The sequence below is a fragment of the Equus quagga genome, unplaced genomic scaffold (genome assembly GCF_021613505.1).
Source record: "Equus quagga isolate Etosha38 unplaced genomic scaffold, UCLA_HA_Equagga_1.0 146_RagTag, whole genome shotgun sequence".
Classification (NCBI taxonomy): Eukaryota; Metazoa; Chordata; class Mammalia; order Perissodactyla; family Equidae; genus Equus; species Equus quagga.
The window spans coordinates 10239817-10260909 of NW_025796728.1; the positions used below are offsets into that span (position 1 = coordinate 10239817).

General features: G+C 38.6%; 1 protein-coding gene across 1 annotated transcript in view; it reads left to right on the plus strand.

Annotated features, from left to right (window-relative positions):
* The first annotated feature begins 295 nt into the window (after positions 1-295).
* Positions 296-21093, plus strand: part of LOC124232965 (small integral membrane protein 14) — a 59255-nt gene continuing 38457 nt past the window's right edge. The window contains exon 1 of the mRNA XM_046649933.1: positions 296-517. The gene's annotated coding sequence lies outside the window, so the exon portion shown is untranslated. The remainder of the gene's footprint in view (positions 518-21093) is intronic.

Below are 21093 nucleotides of genomic sequence, written 5' to 3' on the forward strand. Positions count from 1 at the left end.
CCCCGGCTATCCTAAAGACGCGGGTCAAGGAAAGCCATCAGCGCAGGCCAAAGGGAGGCCTACAGCAGAAGACACTGCCCAGCGCAGACGAAACAGAGGCTACGTGGGCCAGCTCCACCTCGCAGCGCGCGGCCCCACCCCTCCCGACCGGAACTGCAATCTCCGTGCTCCGCGCCCCCACGAAGAAAGAGCGTGACACACGCGCCCGCCCCGCCTCCCCGGACGCACTGGGCAGGCGCGGGGCGCGCGCATGCTCGGCGGGCGGGCCGCTGGGGTGTCCAGCCGCTGCTATCTGTTGCGCCGCCGCCCGCGGGAGCCGGCAGATCCGGGTCTAGTGGCTAAGAGTGACGTGGTCAGTCGAATCAAAACAGAGGAGGGGAGGAAGCCGGCGGCTGGCAGCAGCAGCGGCAGCGGCGTCCCGGGCAGCCGCAGGGTTCCGGAAGCTCCAGGCGGTCTTTCTGCCGAGCCTTGGTCCCGGCCCCCATCCTCCCCGCCCCGTCGGTTGTTGTCTGGGCGGGTGAGTGTCTCCCCTTCTCCCACCGCCGTTCGCCGGCCCACCTTCCCCTCACCCCGCTTTTTCCTGGGGGTTCCTCAGGCTCTCGGGGACTGCGGAGGCTGCGGCAGAGCGGGGCTGCTTCTCGGCTCGGTGGTTCCCCGGCCGGGCTGGCGGCTCTGCCCCCGGGGAAGCCCGCTGCTGCCGAGCCGGCGCCCCTCGTTGAAGAGCGAGGCAGAGAGCCTGCAGTTTGGCTTTCTCTACAGGAAGCCGGAGTCGGGGCTTGGCAGGAAAGTGGACGGTAGCGACGGGCGGTTTTATTTTTAGGGCCAGACAGTCAACTTGGGTGGAGGCGTATGATGGAGTAAAAAGAAGAGAGAGAAAGTCGTAGCTGGAAGGAAAACCCCACAAAGCCTGAAACCCGCTCTTGTATCATTTACGTCTGTTCCTCGGTCCTTTCTGGGTTTGGTGAAGTCACTAGGATGCGTCCTTTGTTGTGATTGATGAGACAGGAAAGCTGCCATCCAGAAAGCGGGTGCTTTTTAGCCCTTACTGTGTTGCGAATTTAAAGGATTCCCTTTTTCTGTTTGTGCAGTCAGCGGAACCAGAGCTGACAGTAAAGAGGTAGCACCCTTTATTGGAACAGATAACGTGCGACGAACTGGTTACCGGAGTACCTGAAGACCCATGTTGCCGTTTAAAGCCGAAGTTTCCAAAGTGGCTGCTTCTCTGTGTGTGAGGATTTTGGCCAGGGTGATGTTTGTTAGCTGTAGAGAGTCGGGGGGATGCTTTCAGTTGTCCCAATTTGCAAAATCGTCGAAGCTGGGGCCTTAATGGGAGAATGTCTTGGTTTTGCATCAAGACAGTCGGATGAGCCTCATGCACGTAATACCTGTGTGTGTTGCAGAGTCCTTCCACTCGTTTGCGTGATTGTCAATTATTCTGTATGTCGGCAGCTAAACGTGCAGTAGCTTGGACGGCGTAAAACCTTTTAGCGTTTTAGTCTTGAGACCCTCAGGAGGCGTTCTCGCTGCCCACTTCTGTGGACGATGCCGGAAGCCCGTGTTCCCTTCCACTTCAGGTGACTGGCCACGCAGATGCCTCTGGTGTCGCCTGCCCCGAGCCCCGCCGCCTTCCCCGCCCTCGGCAGCACGAAGGAGACCAGAAGACCAAACCTCCTTCTTCTCCTAACTTGGTTTTAAGAAAGAACATTTCTTCCCCCCCAAAAAACTCATTAGTTGAGGTGTTTCTTTAGTAAACGGCAAGAAAGAAAAAGAGAAGTATGTGCTAATTATTGCCCCTTATCAAATGCAGGAAGAGTTTTTATGAGTTTAGACTATTCCCTCGAAGGGTATGTCCTTCTGTGGCATGAAATGGACCTCTTCTTCACAAATTTCTTCCTCCTGGGTGTACCACAGTTGGAATCCTCCTGATTGAGATAAATGAGATTATGCTTTCTTGAGGTTCTTCCTTTTTTTTTTTTTTACCTTTTAATGTTAAGCTATAACTGAATATTTTTGCTTATGTGAAATAATTTGTGATGATTGGTGAAAATATTGGTTAAAGCAGATAAGCAAGAGAAAATAAGTCATTGATATTCCTGCCATCCAAAAATCAACAAAATGTTAGCAGTGCTTTATGTCCTTCTAGCCTTTTTTACATTTATATATTTTATGTAGAAATGGTCTCATATCGCATATGCTTTTCTGTAACGAGCTCTTTCACATAGTAGCACTTCTCTTTTTGAGTAACAAAATTTAAATATTTGCAGATATGAACTTTTGGGCCTTAATTTTTAGGGAATATTCACTGTATGTTTGTCAAACCATAGTGATTAAACTTGTGGTTTTAAAAGATTTCCTCCCAAGTCTATGTGATGATATTGTAAGGTTTAAGAAATTAATGTGCATTGTATGGCAAAGTAAGACTTTGCTTGTTTAACTTTTGGGAAAGCAGGCCCAGAATAGCCTGAGTTGACAATCTGGAAGTTTACAAAGTATTTGCTAATTTAGTGATTTGATTCAGGTACAAGTTTAGTTTTGTTCTGTAGCTACACTATGCTCCAAATGCTGACGAGCTGTCCAGGCCTCTGGCAGTAAGGTCCTGAAAGATTTTGCTTTATGAATCATGTGCTGCTTTATTAACATTGAGTCTTGAATGTGTGCCCACTTAGTCCAGTGCTTTATCAGTGGTGCCAAAAGAGAAGGAAATGTCGCCTTGACCTCAGCTTCAAAGGTTCAGTACCTACTATGAAATATCCTAAATATGCTGATAACCCAGTTGGGTCCATTAGTCATAAACTTACCTAAAACCTTTAAATCTCTATTTTCATTCAGTATCTCTTGAGTAATTAGTCCTAGAAGCTTACAACTCATTATGTGACTTAGTTCGTTTTCTTTGATTTGCCTTAAATTATAGTGTTCAATATATATACTACATCTGTCCACTTCTTCCCATCCCTAATGCCACCACCTTTACCAACTATCACTGTGTCTCACCTGGTCTACTGCGGTAACCTCCTGGTCTCCCTGCTTCCACTTTGACTTTTTACGGTGCTTTCCCCTTAGCACAGCCTAAGAGATCCTTTAAAATGTTAATCAGTGTATGTCACCCTTTTCTTGAAAGCCTCCCATCGCATTCAGAAGAAATTCCAGACTCCTTACCAAGGCTTGCCAAGCACTCCGTGTTTTGGTACTGCCTTCCTCTCTCATCTCACCTTGTATCCCTCTTCCTAGATCAGTACCCTGGAGCCTGGCCACGTCAATTTCTTCCTGGGTTCCAGCCCCACTAGCATGACTTCTGGAACCTCCCAGGCTTGCTCCTGCCTCAGAGCATTTGCACTTGCCGAACCCTTCAAGCCGGTGCTGGCTTCACTACTCTTCTCCCAGATCTCACTGTGGCTGATTCCATCGTGCCATTCAGGTCTCAGTTCAGATGTTGCCTCTTCAAAGAGATTGCCCCCCAATTCTCTCCATTCTCTTTTATTTTCTTCTTAACATTTATCACCGTATGGAATGTCCTTATTTTTTATATATTCTGTCTCCTGCCCTATAAACTAAACTGAAAATTTGTCCTGTTCATTGCATAGTAAGTACTCAAGGAATGTTGGTTGAATGAATGAACTTGGTGAACATGTCTTTATTCCTCTTGAATTTACTAATTTACACCAGTTCTTTCTGTTGCAGAATCCTAGTTTTTTCAGCTGCTTTTTGTAGTGCATTGCCTTGATTCTCTTACTTGATGTTTGGGCCAGAAAAAGGCCACATTCTACTTTAGACCTAAAGAATTAATCCCTGGGAGAAATGGGTCCCAGGAATCTACATATTCAGTAAGACCTTCAGGTGATTTTAATGCACATCAAAGTGTGAGAATGTCTTACTATTTTAATGGCTTTCCTCTGGGAGATTACTTCTTGCTTTGTAGTAGTAATGATAGATGTCATTTTGGGGAATCCTGTGTCAGGTACTGTGCTTAAAAACTCTTAGATGTTTTTCATTTAACTGTAGAGCAACTCAGATGTAGGTATTCCTACTCCCATTTTACAAATGAAGGAGCTCAGACATAGTCAGTGGCAGAAAGTTGGATTTGAACTCGTCTCTTTTCTTAATCACTGTACCCTACTGCCTCTGAACTACAGTGTTTAGAACTGTACGCAGTACTTTGATTTTGATAGGCCGTGTTTTTGTTAAGGGCAAGATAGTGTTTTCTGTCCCATTTCCGGTCCTATCTTTAATGAAGTCCATTGTTTTGTTGACCTTTTTTGCCTGAAGTTGTGAGCTGGGAAATGACCTCAAGAAACATTCTGCAAAGACTTCTAGGTCTTCTTACTTTGTTGTATTGAGTGCTCAGAGCCTATCAGGCTTAAAGTAAATTTGGAGTCTTCTCTCCTTCCTGTGCCTTACCTTGCATTCCACATACCAAAAACCCATCTATCATTTTCTGCCTGCTTGTACGGTCATTTGAATTCTTCCTACATTTTCTCCATTGATTTGAGTGTTTTACTATTTGGATACCACTGGATCATCATAAACTGAATAGATTTCTCACTGCAAGACCCCTTTCCAAATGAGTTAAAAAAAATGTTAAATTTGATTGATGCATTGATTTTGGGGGGGGGGGGCTGGGTGGGTGGGGACTTAATCCAGTGAAAGACTGGTTGTCTTTACTCTCTTCCTAGCCTTTAAGCCTGACTGTGTTTATCTGTGGAGGCTCAGGTCACACATGACCTTACCAGAGCTCTCTCCTAACCCGCCTGAGGCTTCTGTGAATAGCCACGTGTACCTCCCGTCTCTTCACCTTCCATATTTAATTGTCTGTGGCTGTCTTGCCTATTTGATTGGGAAGCCCATGAGGTCAGGGAGGACCAATTAGGCAATCAGTAGGCTTGTTGACAGAATAAATAAATGAAGAAAAATCTCAACTTTAATTTGTATTTGTTAAAAAAAAAGTACATTGCTAAAAAGAATTATTTGTAATAATCGTTTTTATATAATTTAATAAGACTTAGAATAAAAACTTCAACACAAGACCCTAAATTGCTGATGATAAATAGTGATATATTAGTATATGGGTTGTAAAGATTTTGCTGAAAATTAAGCACTCTTTATTACATTGTGGCTTTAAGGATATTTTTAAAGTTGTAAAACTTAGACAGTTACCACCGCAGGCTTATAAGTAAAGAAATTCTTTTGGTACGTCTGTGCATATTCATGTTTTGGCCCACACAACAAATACTAACCTTGTGAATGGTTGCTCCTGTAGTTGGGTAAAGAACAGTTTGGGCACTTTCAAAGCTATTTTGAAAGAGTGCTGGAAATTATTTGAGTTGAAATGAAAAAACAATTACTTGCCTGAATAGCAACAGTAATGGCATTTACTGTTTATGGAGTATGTATGCCAGTCCCTTGACCTCCTTTGCATACTTGATGTTTAGCTGACACATCAGCCCTCCATGTCAAATATTGTTATCCCTGATTTACACTGGAGGAAACAGGTTCTGGTTAGTTAGGTTAAGTTGCCCAAGGTAAAGCCAATTAGTACTGTTGGGATTCAAGCCCAATTTTCCCTTGACTCAAAGCTCATGTCCTTTCTACTACAACAATGGGGACTAGTCTTTTTGTCCTACAGAATCATGAAGGTTGTAATAAGTGAATCTACTTATTTTAGGTTTTAGGTGAGAATATTCTAGTAGAACTACTTTCACGAATTGTTTTGTTCTGTTTAAACCTAAATTGGGTATACATTTCTAATAGCCCCTCTTTTTTTTAAGCACAAGACTTGTTTGTTATTGAAAAGCTGCAAAGGATAGTAATATATAAGGCCAACAACAGTCTGTAATCTCTCATTCAGAAGTCCTCTCTGTACATGTATTTCCTTCCAGTATTTTATTTTTTAGTTCATCTTTGTTGTAAATGAGATGTAATGCCCACATAAGCTTGTATCCTTATTTTTTTCCTTGGTTTAATGTAATGAGCTTTTCACTATGGCCTTAGAAACTCTCCAAACTTGATTTTAATTGGCTACATTTTATGAGATACTTTGAGTAAACTGATTTACTCAAAGTTCTCATGTAATGTGGGCATGAATGTAGTATCCAGTTTCACCATTAGAAATAACGTTGTAATGAACCGTGACTTTAAATAGTTGACCCAAGCCCCGAATAATTAGAGCCATCAGTCTAATTATTTAAAAAAAATCATATTTAAGACATTTTTATGATTTGAAGTGTAGTGATTTTAATCATAATTCAGCAAGCATACACAGCATACACACACTTGCAATGCCTAGAAAATTTACCTGAAAGTTTTTAATAGAAGTTGCCTCTGAGGAGAGGAGAGTACCTTTTACTTTTGTGGATTTTTTTTTAACCTTTCTGTATTTGAATTTTAAACTGTAAATGTGTAGTGCTTTTAAAATAAAAAGTTTCAGCTCCTTGGAAAAGTATATATTTTTCTAAACTAAAACCAATTTGGGGGTGAATGGTAGGGTTTATATTTATTACATTTTAAACTTCAGTGCTTTTTTTTGGAGAAAGTTACATTCTCGTTGCTTATTTTCATATTGAATTTTCATTTCCTTTTTTTAAATTTAGGTCAAAGCACAGATGGGAGTCTTATCTTTATTAAAATGCAGAATGAAACTGGTTTTTGCTTGACTGCGCTCATTGACAAATATTACAGGTGCAGCATTTTCAAAATTTAACAGCTAACAAAGGTGCTTCAAATCAAGTTAGGGATGCAGTAAGCATCTTCATGGTATATGAACCAGAGGTCAGTGTTCTGGCCGCTATCTTGTTTTATCTTACAACATTCTTTTTAAAAAGCAAGTTAATTTTTTCCATAGTATATATTTTGTTGCTTTGTTACTGTTAGCAAAGGTAATGTAGAAGAAACTGACTTGCGTGAAATTTTTAAGACTTTTAAAAACATCTGTGGTGTTTATTCAAGTTTTATTTTTTAATGACATTGCTTTCTTTATCTCAGTGGTTCTAAGCATTTTTCTTGTCATCATGAATGTCGTTACGTGCATCTGTGTGTAGACATTCATCTTGGTTGTGGCATGGATGAGAGAGAGGCTGTGAGTTACATGAGCTGAGAGAGTCGTAGCTGGAACTCCTTTCGGCTCAAAAAATTGTGTAGGCAAGCAAGTGAATGAGTGATACTGAGAAAAAGTCTTGATTCCTCTCTCATTTACGTGAATGATAGAAATCATTCACATACTTGTGACATTACTTGTGATGTACCTCACAATTTTAGAACATACTAGTATTTTGTAATACAGCTGTTGAAAACTGCTTTCTTAACATTTATGAGTAACTTATATTCACTATGATTTGGGATCACCTAGTATGGAATTTTTATATGTTCTATTGAATTTTTCTGTTTCTAACTTGTGAAAAACAGGCTTTTTTCCTGCGTTTGAAATTTTTTGTTCAGAATATGACTAATAAGTACTCATAGAAATTTTAGAAAACATTTTCAGAATATGAAACTTTTGGTTATGGTGTTGAATATAAACAGATGATTCATTTGAGAACCTTTTCTTTTTTTGACCATTTATAATGAATTTTACCCCTGGACCTTGAGAGACTCTTTGGGATCATACAAGAGTAAGGAACAGCCAGGGAAGGACAGGAAATTCGTAGGTGAGGGACCAAGATTCACAACAGAAGACTTCTTTCTTCCCTTTCGCTTTTATGCAGAAGAGTGATAGCTGAGCCCCAGGGGAGTAAAAACACTCCAGGGCAGTATACTGAGAGGTTGGGCTGAGGGTTGAGGATACATTTCAAATGTAAGGGCTTAAAGTTGAATTGGCCCAGAGTACTTTACAGTTTATAAAGCACTCTTACAAATTCTCACTTGATCCTCAAAACAACCTTTGAAAATGACTAGTTCCAGTTGTCACTCCTGTTTTATAGATAGAGAAACTAAAGTCACAGAGAGGCTAATTTACCCATTTCTCAGTGGTGCTATAACGTGAATCATTTATCTAGGATATATTCTTTCTGCTGTCCCATGATGTTTTAGCAAGTGTTGGCTAAGGTGATTCCTAGAATACAATGAAATATAGGTAAGCAAAAAAAAGGGTCACTGAGGAAAGAGAAGGTAATATCTGAGACGTAGGAAAATATGGTCATGTTAACTAAGAATTTCCAGAACAGTGGTGGCAGCTGAGGGGTGGTCCTTAACAGAGTCCTGTGCTGCAGAGACATGGAAGAATTAAGGAGATAAATTCTTGATGACCTTAAAGAGTTAAGCTTTTAATAGCAATGGGATACAAGGTTAAGGAGAGAAGTAGTTCTTTTCTTTGATTTTGAGCTTTCTTCAGAGAGGTTATCACAGAAGTCATTTGTGACATTTATTTTGGCTGTTAATTATATACTGGCATGTAATTGTTGTTATTATACGAATTAATTATAATTATTAACTTGAGTGCAAGCTCTTGGAGGTAGGGGCTGCCTTTTATTTCGTCTATATTCCCCTCTGAACACTTCTGCCAGTTACTTAGTCCCCTGAGGACGTGTTAGCTATATCCTTCTTAGGAAAGGAGAAGTGAGAGAAGATGTGGGCATGAATCCTACCTCTGCTGTCTGACTTTGGGTATCACCGAAGCTCTCTGGGCCTCAGTTCTTTCCTCTTTTAATTGGTGGGTGAGAACTGCTACATCCCCAAAGTTTTGATAGTACCACTTGTGAAGTTGTGATTTGTTGAATATGAATAAATGAAGACTTGGCATCCTCTAATTTTTACCTGATCTATATAGTGATATCTTGCACAAGCTTCCTGGTCACACTGACCTTGTTTCTTCTGTACATTCCCATTCCACTCTATGGAAAATAAACATTTTGTTGTCATTCGATCTAGCCTGCTCTAGTCTCTTCCTTTTGAATAGTATACCCTCTGAAGGAGTGTCTTTAAGCTTTTTGTTACGCTATAAAAATATTTTATGATAAGAATTTCAGAGGTGGTTTTTATTATGTTTTATAAATAGCTACTTCTAGATGGAACTATATAGGGTCACCTTTATTGGATCAGTATAGGGAGTATTAAAGGGAGTTTGTAGCTATAATTGCTTTAATTTTAAAAATTTCATGGGGGGCTGGCCCGGTGGCACAGCGGTTAAGTTCACATGTTCCGCTTCTTGGCGGCCCAGGGTTCGCTGGTTTGGATCCCAGGTGCGGACATGACACCGCTTGGCAAAAGCCATGCTGTGGTAGGCATCCCACGTATAAAGTAGAGGAAGATGGGCATGGATGTTAGCTCAGGGACAGTCTTGCTCAGCAAAAAAAGAGGAAGATTGGCAGTAGTTAGCTCAGGGCTAATCTTCCTTAAAAAAAAAAAAAAAAATTTGTCATGATAGGAGCCGGCCTAGTGGTGGAGTGGTTGTGTTCATGTGCTCTTTGGCAGCCTGGGGTTCGCAGGTTTGGATCCTGGGCGCAGACCTAGCACCGCTTGTCAAACCATGCTGTGGTGGCATGCCACATAAAATAGAGGAAGACTGGCACGGATGTTAGCTCAATGACCATGTTCCTCAAGCAAAAAGAGGAAGATTGACAACAGGTGTTAGCTCGGGAAGTTGTCATTATAGAATTCAGAGAGTCTTAGCTCCAAAGCACAGAGAATTGTGATATTTGGGTATATAATGGGGTTTATTTCAACATTTACATTTTTAAAGTGTCTTTGACTTCTCCCAGGCATAGCTTTAGCACAGTTTTTAACAAATAGTGATTGACTGATTTGAGCTTGAGGCTGTGTCCTTTACTCACCTGCTTCTTATCAGAGATGCAAATAAAGTTTAAGAGAAAAGGATGTCATTATTAAGAAGTAATAGGAAGTCAGTTGATAGTTATCTAATTTCTCTACTGCTCTAAAGTTGTCTTTATAAGAGTGAAACAAATGTAACTAGCATGATTGGTCATATCTGACAGATGTGGAATGAGGCCTGGTCAGGAATTTACATTGTGACTTCCTGTCCAACGTCTGTCCCGTACTGGGTGTGTGATCATGTCCAAATTGCTAGCTTATCTAAACCTATTATCCTCATTTTAAAACAGGAATAATTTTGCTGCTTTGACTTTGTTAGAAAAGCTGTTGTTAGGATATGAAAGTAGTTAGTAAAGCTACAGGCAAATATAAACTATTATTAGGTATGGCAATGCTTGATTGAGATCCGTTTCTGACAAAAGAATAAAGCAAGTGAATATGTTGCAAAAAAGTACTGTATATGAGTGAATTTGAAAACCTTATTACATCGAGATGTTAGGTCATCTGGTAAAAGTAATCCCAACTACTAATTGTAGTATATTAGTGTGTAGTATAATAATGATAGTATTACTGGAATTGATAGACAAATATTTTGTTCTCTTTGTTTAATATGAAAGGTAGCCAGAATTTTGGGATATCTCTGCTCATTTGGTTGATCAATCTTCTAATTGGCTACTGGATAAAAACTTGGAGTCAGAAAGCTATCTCTAGAAAAAAATTATTTTTAGCGGTGAGTAGTTACCTCTGTGATATAATTGGGAATGAGGTTAAAAATAGGGTAGAGAGCAAACTCAAGTGTAGCCTCCCTGAATGTCCTGGGGGCAATTCCAGCAGTTTCTGGCATTTGTTTCACTTTCTTGGTTTTATAACTTTGGAGCTTTAATCAATAGAATTGGTGCTTTTTAGATAAAAAAGTATAGAATGCTTCTTCTGAGTTCCCCATTTCGTTGATCAGCATCTCTATTTTCTGTCTTATAAAAACAAATTGTACGCGTTCTAAATTGTTACTTTTTATTTTACTCTTGCTGTGGGTTTTTATTTTTATTTAAGTGAAAAGAATTTTGATATCATTCTTGATCACTGTAAAGATTTGGCTGGCTATTTGAAAGGGTGATTTCATCATAAATCACTTTCGTAAAATCACGTTAGAAACAGTTTTCATCCTCTGACCTCGAATCGGCCTTGGTTATCTTTACTTTCTCAAGAAGAGCCTTATGTTTGCATGGGGGGGAGGTGAGGAGTTTTTGTTTTGTTTTTCTATAAAAATGTATTTTTAAAAAAGTAGTTCTGAAATTTTTAGTACTAAACAGTAGAATAATATAATGAATCTACGTGTACCCATCAAGTGGCTTAAACAGTTATTCAGCTCAGGGCTGTTTTATTTTGTCTATACCTCCTCCTCTGCAGGATTATTTTCACTTAGATCCCAGGCATTATATCTCTTTAACTGAAAATACTTAGTGGGATCTCTCAGAGATAAGGACTCTTTTTAGATGTGATGATTGACGTAGTTATGTTTAAAAAAATTAATAATTCCTAAATATCATTTAATCCGTTGCGTTCAAAGTTCCTGGTTGTTCCATAAGTGTCCTTTTATTAGGTGTGTTTGAATAGGATTCAGACAAGGTCTTATGCAAGGCATTTCATTGATATCTCTTAAATCTCTTAAACTGTAACCATATCCTTGCCATGTCTTTGTTTTATTTATTTACTTTTTGCCATTTATTTATTAAATTCTTTATTAAAAAATCTGAGTTGGTTTTCCTGGATTTGGCTGCTGTATCCAAAATTTTTTTCCTACTTATAAGAGTTACAATATGATCATTATATGATATTTGAAAAATAAAATGTACAAAGTGAAAAGTAAAATCCTGTCACCCAGAGATAACCGATGTTAAAGTTTTGGTATGTTTTCTTTCAACTTTTTTGAGTATGTGTTTTCCTGTGCTTTTTAAACATGTGCATGTGCTATGCTCATTTTTGTATCCTATTTAATATACTTTTATATCATGTTGTGATCATTTCCCCATGTCATTATGAAGGAAAATGAAACCTTTGGCTGCATAATACTTCACAGTATGTATCATAATTTAAACATTCTCTTTTAGCCAGACATTTAGATTATTCCAGTTTTTCACTATTATAAAGCTATGATAACCATCTTTGTACATAAATCCTTGTATTTCACATTTTTTTTTTTTATAGAAACGTAGAAGTAGAATTATTTAGAGCACATGGACATTTTTTAACTTCTGGATTTGTATTGCCATAAGTTATTAAGTTTGTAATCTCAAAGGCAATCTCCAGTTTAACAATCTGTTTGCATAGCCTCTGTGTTTAGGTTGTCTTTGCCAGCCATATTAGTGGAATATGTTTTTTTCTTAATTCTTTTGCTCTTTTAATTTTATTTGGGATTTTTTTTTTCCTTAGGCACACAGTCTTATATTGTAAATTTGTTGATATTTTTCATTGTATGTATCTTTAGGAAGTTCTTCCACAAGTATCAAATAAATATTCACCTAAATTGGCTTTTAGAATTACTGATGGGTTTATTTCTTTCTTAATCGCTAGCTGGTTTTCTTAGGGACGTTTATTAAAATATTGATTCCTTCATCACTTATTTGTGATTCAAGTTTTGATATATAAATGTAAATACATTTTATGGTTGATCAGAAAATTCTAGACAACGGATTGATTTCTTATTTACTGAGTTGTAATGTTATTTCTTGTCCCTCTCCCTCTGCCTTCTTTTTTCTGCTTGCCATCCAGCTATGGTGTGCATTGAGATGTCTCATTCTGGATGTGCCTTGAGAAAACACCTGGAACAAAACTAGTCTAGTCCTCATCTTTTTCCTTTTTTTTCTTGTTTTATGTGTATTTTTAAATGAATTTTAAAATGAATTTCCAATTGCCTTTATTTTAAACTGAATTTGACAAAACTTATACCCAGTTTGTGGTATATATACTATTGTGTCAGTGTTTTGATAATTGTTAAAACTTCCACCAGAGGGTGAGTAGGGGAGGGGACAGGTAAACTTCGAAAACTGATTTTGCAAAGAATGATTGATTACCTAAGGTTTAGGGTAAAGGCTGACTTTAGAAGTATCCATTGTATGGTCTGTTTATATGCTTGATCATTTCTCATTGGTGACAGGATTTGGTTCATTTTGTAACACATTTGCTTAGAGTTTAGAATCACTTTTATTATGTATTAACTCTAGTCAGCACATTCGGTGATGACAGACGGTCAGATAGAGGGTTAAGACAATTTGGCATGTTCAGTTCAACAGAAAATTGAGATGTAATTATTTGTCTTTAGCGCTAATAATTCTGGTAGGGGGAAGAACAAGAAGCTTACTTAAGTTATTCTTTAGAAAGTTAATAGTTTTTTAGTAGTTCAGAAGACACAGAATGGTGTATAGTGAAAAATTTCCTTACTACTTTTGTCCCCACACCACTTAGGTTCCCTTTCCAGAGGCAACCAATTATATAATTATTTTTAAATACTAAATTCTTAAGGTTTCGACCATTTGTAAACATCTCTCCATAGATAAAAATTTATCTTTCAATTATTAATATGTGGGAGTTTTGGCGTCAACCTTTAGTATTTATTTTGGGTAGAGTCTTTTGTTTACATGTGTCTGTAAATGTTTACATATATTTACAAATTTACATACCCATATGTAAGTATGTAATTTGATTCAAAAAGTAACATGTAGTATAGAAGATTAGGAAAACAAAAAAGAAAAAACATCATGTCATGACCTTAACGGAACCAGTATAATCATTTTAATGTAGAATAGTTCTTCCCTAGGTTTAAATCCTGGGCATATAGTAATTCTGTATACTTTTTTCTCCTAAGCACAAGAATTTCATATTGAAAATACTGGATTTCTGACTCATTTCTTATGAGGGAAATGAATTTCTTAGTAATATTGCTCTTGGAAGCAGGAACAGGGAACGAACCTTTATTGAAGAAGGGAGGAAACTAGAGATTGGCAGAAGAATAGGGAGGTGAAATAAGGGTACATATTTTAATTCAGCCTTGAGAAAAATAAAGGAAAAATCAAGTTGCAGTAGTTCTGGATTCTTAGAACTGACTGCTTTCGTTTCTTCGTCGTCATCCTCTTTTTTTGGTAGAGAATGGATCTGAGATGTGTAGAGGAGAAGCTGGCATTTTGTTCTTTTTTTTTTTTTCTGCTTTATTTCCCAAACCCGCCCCCCGGTACATAGTTGTATATTTTAGTTGCAGGTTCTTCTAGTTGTGGGATGTGGGACGCCGCCTCAATGTGGCCTGACAAGCGGTGCCATGTCCGCGCCCAGGATCCCAACCCTGGGCTGCTGCAGCGGGAGCGCACTAACTTAACCACTCGGCCACAGAGCCGGCCCCTGTTATGTTCTGATGTGGGTAGCAGGGACGATTTTTTTCCGAAGGAAATGAAAGGAAAAGACCTTTCCAAGTCATGCATTCAGTTGATGTTGGGACCACAATGGAGAGGGGCCAGAGACTACAAGTCATAAATGTAAAGGGATTGAATGATTGCATAGAAGGACAGCAATGCCTAATACATAGTAATCGGCCTCAAATCAAAATTAGTTTATAAGGAGCGAGCTCTGGTGGCCTAGTAGTTAAAGCTCAGTTCATTTCCCAGTCCAGGAACCACACCACCTGTCTGTCAGTTGCCATGCGTGGCAGTGGCTCACATAGAAGAACTCTGAGGACTTACAACTGGGATATACAGCCATGCTCTGGGCTTTGGGGGTGTGTGGGGGGAAGAGAGTGGGCTGGCCTGGTGGTGGCATAGTGGTTAAGTTTGTACACTCTTGTTCAGTGGCCCAGGGTTTGCTGGTTTGGATGCTGGGCACAGACCTGCTCACTGCTCATGAAGCCATGCTGTGGTGGCATCCTGCATACAAGATGGAGGAGGATTGACACAGATATTAGCTCAGTGACAATCTTCCTCAAGCAAAAAGAGGAAGATTGGCAACATATGTTATCTCAGGGTGAAGCCTCTTGGTAGAATTATAAGGAGGGCAATCCAAAAAAGTTTCTGCAGGACAGTGGATGACTGTGGAATTAATAGTACCCAATATTACTAATTTAAGGTAAATAAAATATCAGTAATAATCTCTTTTTATCATGTATAAGGACTTTCCTAGGGTCACCTGAAAGTAGTATTAGTCTGCTTTGTCTCCTCTGGGCTGTGATAGTTTTGTTTTTTTGAGGAAGATTAGCCCTGAGCTAACTACTGCCAATCCTCCTCTTTTTGCTGCGGAAGACTGGCCCTGAGCTAACATCCATGCCCATCTTCCTCCACTTTATACATGGGATGCCTACCACAGCATGGCTTTTTGCAAAGAGGTGCCATGTCCACACCCAGGATCCAAACCGGCAAACCCTGGGCCACTGGGAAGTGGAACGTGCACACTTAAATGCTGTGCCACCAGGCTGGCCCCTGGGCTGTGATAGTTTTGTAGGCTTTCCTTGTTTTTGATATTCTTGACAGTTTTGAGGAGTATTGGTTGGGTATTATGCAGAATTCCCCCCAATTTGAGTTTGATGATTTTTCTCATGATTAGACTTGGGGTTGTGGTTTTTGGGAGGAATACCACAGTGAAGTGCCTTTCTCATCACATCACGTCGAAGGGTACATGATATCAACATGACGTCACTAATGATGTTTACCTTGATCTTTTAGTTAAGGTGGTGGCTGCTAGGTTTCTATGCTGTAAAGTTACCTTCTTGTTCTATATTCCATCATTTAGAAGTGAGTCACTAAGTCCAGTCCACACTCAAGGTTGGGGGAGGGTTAAGTTTCACCTTGTAGAGGGGGATAAATCTACTAATACTATTTGGAATTCTGTAAGGAAGAATTGTCTCTTTCCTTCCTTCTACTTTCCCCCGCTCTGTTGGAGTATTTTAAAGCAATCCACAGATAACACACGTCATTGATAAACGACCTTTTTTTTTTTTTTTTTTTTGAGGAGGATTAGCCCTGAGCTAACATCTGCTGCCAGTCCTCCTTTGTTTGCTTCTGAGGAAGACTGGCCCTGAGCTAACATCCATGCCCATCTTCCTCTACTTTATACGTGGGACGCCTACCACAGCATGGCTTGCCAAGCGGTGCCATGTCTGCACCCAGGATCCAAACCAACGAACCCCAGGCCACCAAAGCGGAACGTGCACACTTAACCACTGTGTCACCGGGCAGGCCTCAGAACATTTTTATAGTTCTTGATACATATTGCCAAATTACATTCCACAAGAGTTGTAACAGTTAGTTGTAGCTCTAGCAATGTATGACTAAACTTTCATTGTCCTTTTTTGTGTTTTGTTTTTAGGTGAAAGTTCACATTTTAATTTGCATTTATTCGATGAGTTGGTTAAGGTGACCTTTTTTGTGTTTATTAATTAGCTATAGTGTCTCTTTGGGGAATTATCTTTTCCCTTGGGCTTTACCTATTTCAAAAATTTATTTAGATTCTTGGCTATTAACTTTTTTGTCTCTTAGAGACGTAAGAGATTTATTTACCATTTAGTTTACTAGTCCTTAATTTTTTTTTGACAGTTTTTTTTTGGAGGAAGATTAGCCCTGAGCTAACAACTGCTGCCAATCCTCCTCTTTATTATTATTATTTTTTTTGATGAGGAAGAGTAGCCCTGAGCTAACATCCATACCCACCTTCCACTACTTTATATGTGAGATGCCTGCCACAGCATGGCTTGATAAGTGTTGTGTAGGTCCATGCCCAGTGTCCAAACCAGTGAACTCCGCACCGCTGAAGCGGAGCGGGTGAACCTGCCCGCTACGCCACTGACTGGCCCCAATTTTTAATCACCTTTCAGGGTTTTGTCTTTTATTCAGATCTCATGACCGTATCATTCTTAGTCCTCTTGTATTATTTTAAATTTTTTTCCTGCTTCTGTTACATTTAGCTACTGGTAGGAAATTTGCTAGCCATTGGTAAAGCAAGAAGTAAACAAGTAAGCCATTTTAGGTAAAAGTCATGTAATGCTAGTTCCATTCCAGACTAATGTGGAGAACTGTTGTGGGTTAATCTAGCATATGATTGGATTATTTGCTTTAAAAATTCATGACTGATTCTCCCAAGCAGTTGTGTTAAGACCACTTTTAAAATATTTACTCTTTTGCAATGTATTACGAAAATAGCTAATGCATTTGAAAATTACTTTTATAATCTTGAAACTTATGTTGACATTTTGTTACATTTTGGGAATTTTTGTTACCCCTAGGTATTTGTAAAATACCTTCTTTTAAAAAAGGAATTTAGACTATAATAGCCTCTTAAAAGGATATATCCTGAATCAAATATTTTCTTGTGTAAGAGGAACCAAAATGAACTCTCACTCACACATACAAACCTATAAACAGTTTCCCCCCTAAATCTTTAATGGCTTAGAAGACATTTTTTTTTCCTTTATGTGAATCCTTAACCCCTATGGCAACAAAAAATAGCTCCAAAATAAAAGAGCTGAAGTAAAATTGTCCAAAGAAGATGCAGGGTTTGTCATTACCCTTCAGTTCCTCCAGCATGTCCCTAGAAGAAATCAATGTGTTAGTTAAAACAAAGAAAATTAAAATACTCTCCAAATAATATTTCATATTACCATTGGATGTTATTTTCAATTGCTGTCTTGGGATGTTAAATCTATTTTTCTGTGGTTTGCAGTTTTATTAACTCTTTAGCTAATAGTCTGAGAAGATAGATAAACATTTAAGTAGAAAAATGTGTGAAAATAGACCCTTATTAATCTGGCTCTGGAGCCACCAGAAGAAGAGAAGCAAATAACCCATAAAAAACTCTCAGTCTTACTATGATATAACAGTGGATTAATACTCAATAATATATAGAGCTTCTAAAATCAGTAAGACAAAAGGAGTTTGAAAAAGAAGAAATATAAATGCCAATAAACTTGAAAAGATGCTCAGCCTCGTTAGAATTAGACAATAACAATGAGGGGCCGGCCAGGTGGCACAGTAGTTAAGTGCACACGTTCCGCTTTGGTGGCCCAGGGTTCACCGGTTCGGATCCTGGTTGCGGACATGGCACCACGTGGCAAAGCCATGCTGTGGTAGGTGTCCCAGGTATAAAGTGGAGGAAGATGGGCACGGATGTTAGCTCAGGACCAGTCTTCCTCAGCAAAAAGAGGAGGATTGGCAGATGTTAGCTCAGGGCTAATCTTCTTCAAAAAAAAATAAAATTAAATAATAACATTAAAAACATTTTTTAAAAAAAAGAAAATAACAATGTGATGTATTTTGGGGGCCTGACTTCCTGGCAAACAAGCTTTTTAATTGAGTCTATTCATATATTATTGTACTATTAATAATAATACTGTGTAATTACTATGCTATACAATTAGTAATATGTACTATGTGCTATTGATAGAATAAAAATTGGTAAAGACTTTTTGTGAATGCCCTTAGAACTAGAAATTTCATTTTTTTTTGTACTCTGTTTACAAAAGTATGGGCACAAAGATGTTTCTTGCAACATTATATTAACAAAAAAGTTGGAAAGACCCTAAGCAATCTCTACCAAAGAACTGCTAAAATTGTGTTTTCATGTTTTGGAGTATTGTGTAGCCATTAAAAAGAATGGAGCTTTATATGTTGAAAGTCTCCAAGGCTTTTTCTGTTACAAAAAAGCAAGTTACAGAACATGTATATGATCTCATAAAACCATCAAAATGATATATGTGTATATATATTTTTAAGGGTGTAAATAGATATAAAAAGACCTGGAAGTATTACCACCAGACTGTTAACTGTCCTACCTCTGGGGAAAGGAAGGCGAATTGGGGGGAGAGAAATGAGAAAGCTGACATTTTCTATTTTAGTACTTCTGAGGATACCACTGATACCAAGTGATCTGATAAAAATATATAACACTGATAACTTTACTGTTTTACTGTTTGCTTCTAAGAGTGTTTGGCCTAATTAAGAAGCACTTCTAAGAAGTTTATTTCCCAAGGAAGGAATCCTATATATAAGATTATAGTTCCATGGCATAGTTCTAGGAAACACAATGTAGTGAAACTACAATACCTGCTTTAAACCTTTTCTAAATTTATAAATAGGCAATTAAATTTGACTCCCCAAATGTGAAGTAAGGTAAATTAAACCCACCCAGTACGAGCTGGAATGTTTGAGGTTCTAACAGCAAATCATAAATTGGTTAACAGCACTGGAAAATTCCGGCAGCACATATAGAAACAGTGACTCAACTGCTTATCACAGCCGGACTCGACCAGGAAAGGTTTGTCAGTTGTAGTGGAAGGAGGAAATGACCCGGATCTGAGACATGAGCAATTGCATTTGCCCTCCCAACAAACAGAGTGCATTATTTCACTGGTTTTCTGTGCTAAGAGTTGTTTAGGAGTGGATGGTTTGAGAGCTTTACATGCTTGCACTTGTGTCCTTTATGATGCATAAAAAGTCACCTGTAAACTGTTGCTTAATTTATGCCGAGTCATATTGCTATCACAAATACTAGTTATAATAGGGAAATACTGATTTATAAATTAAATGCTTATGGAAAATTTCAAAATATAAAAAAAGTAGAATTGTATAGGAACTTCCCAGTACTTATTACCCAACTGCAGTAATCATCCACTTGTGGCCAGTTTTATTTCATCTATTTTGTCTGTGCCTGTATTTACTTCCCTCTCTCCTCCCTTGGATTATTTTGAATTTGAGGTGTTTCAGTGCATATTTTCATGACTTAAGCCTTTTGTGACCACTTGCAGTAAGCTGATTGTCTTCAAGGGTCAAGCCCATGACTTTGGAATTATTTAGGAGTGTTCTCACGTTAGGGACATGTGTTGAGGAGGTGAACAATTCCTCTGAAACATGAAAGGCAAAAGCATTGTTTTAAGTTACTTTCTATCAAAGGCCTCTTCTAGGCTGATTTACCAGAATTTTGATGCAGTAACCCAGTCCTGTCTTGCCCAAGATAAAGCGGCTTCTTAATGTCTCTGGAGACCAAGGGATTTAAACGTGGGGTGGGGTTGGTTAAGGTTTTTGCCCTAGTGCTTAGCTGCTGGTGTGCCTTGACATTTGTCCTGAGATCCTAGCCAAGAAAGAACTATTTCCATTCTATTTACAAAAAAACAAGTAATTTTAAGATAGAAACTATTAACTGAAAACTGAGTAGTACTTAAAGCAGCTCAAGTTTAAATGGAGAAAGTTCCGTAAAAGCATAGCACTATTGAGGAATGTCCTATTTATAAATACGTTTTCTCATTTTCCTGAAGGCTAATTAAATGTGTACTGTAAAATTCTAGTTGATTTACATGCTCCTGGCATATATAGATACAGAGAAAATAAACCTTGTCAAACTTCAGTAAATATTTATTCATTGCTGTGCCTTAAGCAGTGAGGGAGGTGTTTGGAGACAGCGTGATGATGACTAAGGTTCCTGCCCTCAAGAAGCTGTGTTTTTTTGAGGGCGGGGGTGCTGGTAGTGGTGGAATCTAATTTTGTGAATCAGATAGATTAAAAAAAGACTTAAAAATAGCTGTTTTACAATTTTATGGGTGATAAACACAAGTCTCCTTTTCTTTATAAAAGTCAGTTTGCTAGTACTTTCTTAGCATTTCCATGTTCAGAGGCTCCAGAACTGGCTAAGTATTGGGCATTTTAATATTTGAATTTCATTTTAAAAAATCTTAGTAAAACATCTTTTAATTTCAACCAACATTTTACTGGCCTCGAGAGGCAGAGATAGGGAGGAAACAAGGACCACTGTTTCTAAGTGGACACTTGCTTGTGTCCATACCAGCACAGTCTGAGCCCTTTCTTCCTTATGGACAATTTGAAAAGACAGTTGAGGAACAGGCGTTCAGTGGTGAACTTGATCTACATATAAGGGTAGATTATATTTACTTTCAGGGTTTTCTGTGTTGGATATATACAGTTGGTTCTGTAACATGAAGGCTAATCATTGTTTTTTTAAAAAAAGGTGTAGACAAAGTGGCCCCAGCCAAAACTGAAGCAGTCAGAGTTTGTATCTGGTATTTCCTACCCCTGGAGAGTCAGGCTCTCCAGCCTACGCTGCCGGCAGCTCCACCTGCCCTTCCACTCCCCACCTCCTCTTAGCTCAGGCAAACAGATCTCGGAAGTTATTAGATGGGAAGTGGTTTGCCCTGACTGTTCCGCAACTTGATTTCACCTTGGTATATCTTGGATATTTCCCCAAGTAATCACATAGAAATCTGCCTCATTCTTTTCAACAGCCAAATAGGATTTCATGTACTCATACTATCATTTATTTAGTCAGAACCACAGGATAAACACTTTGCATTACCATTTT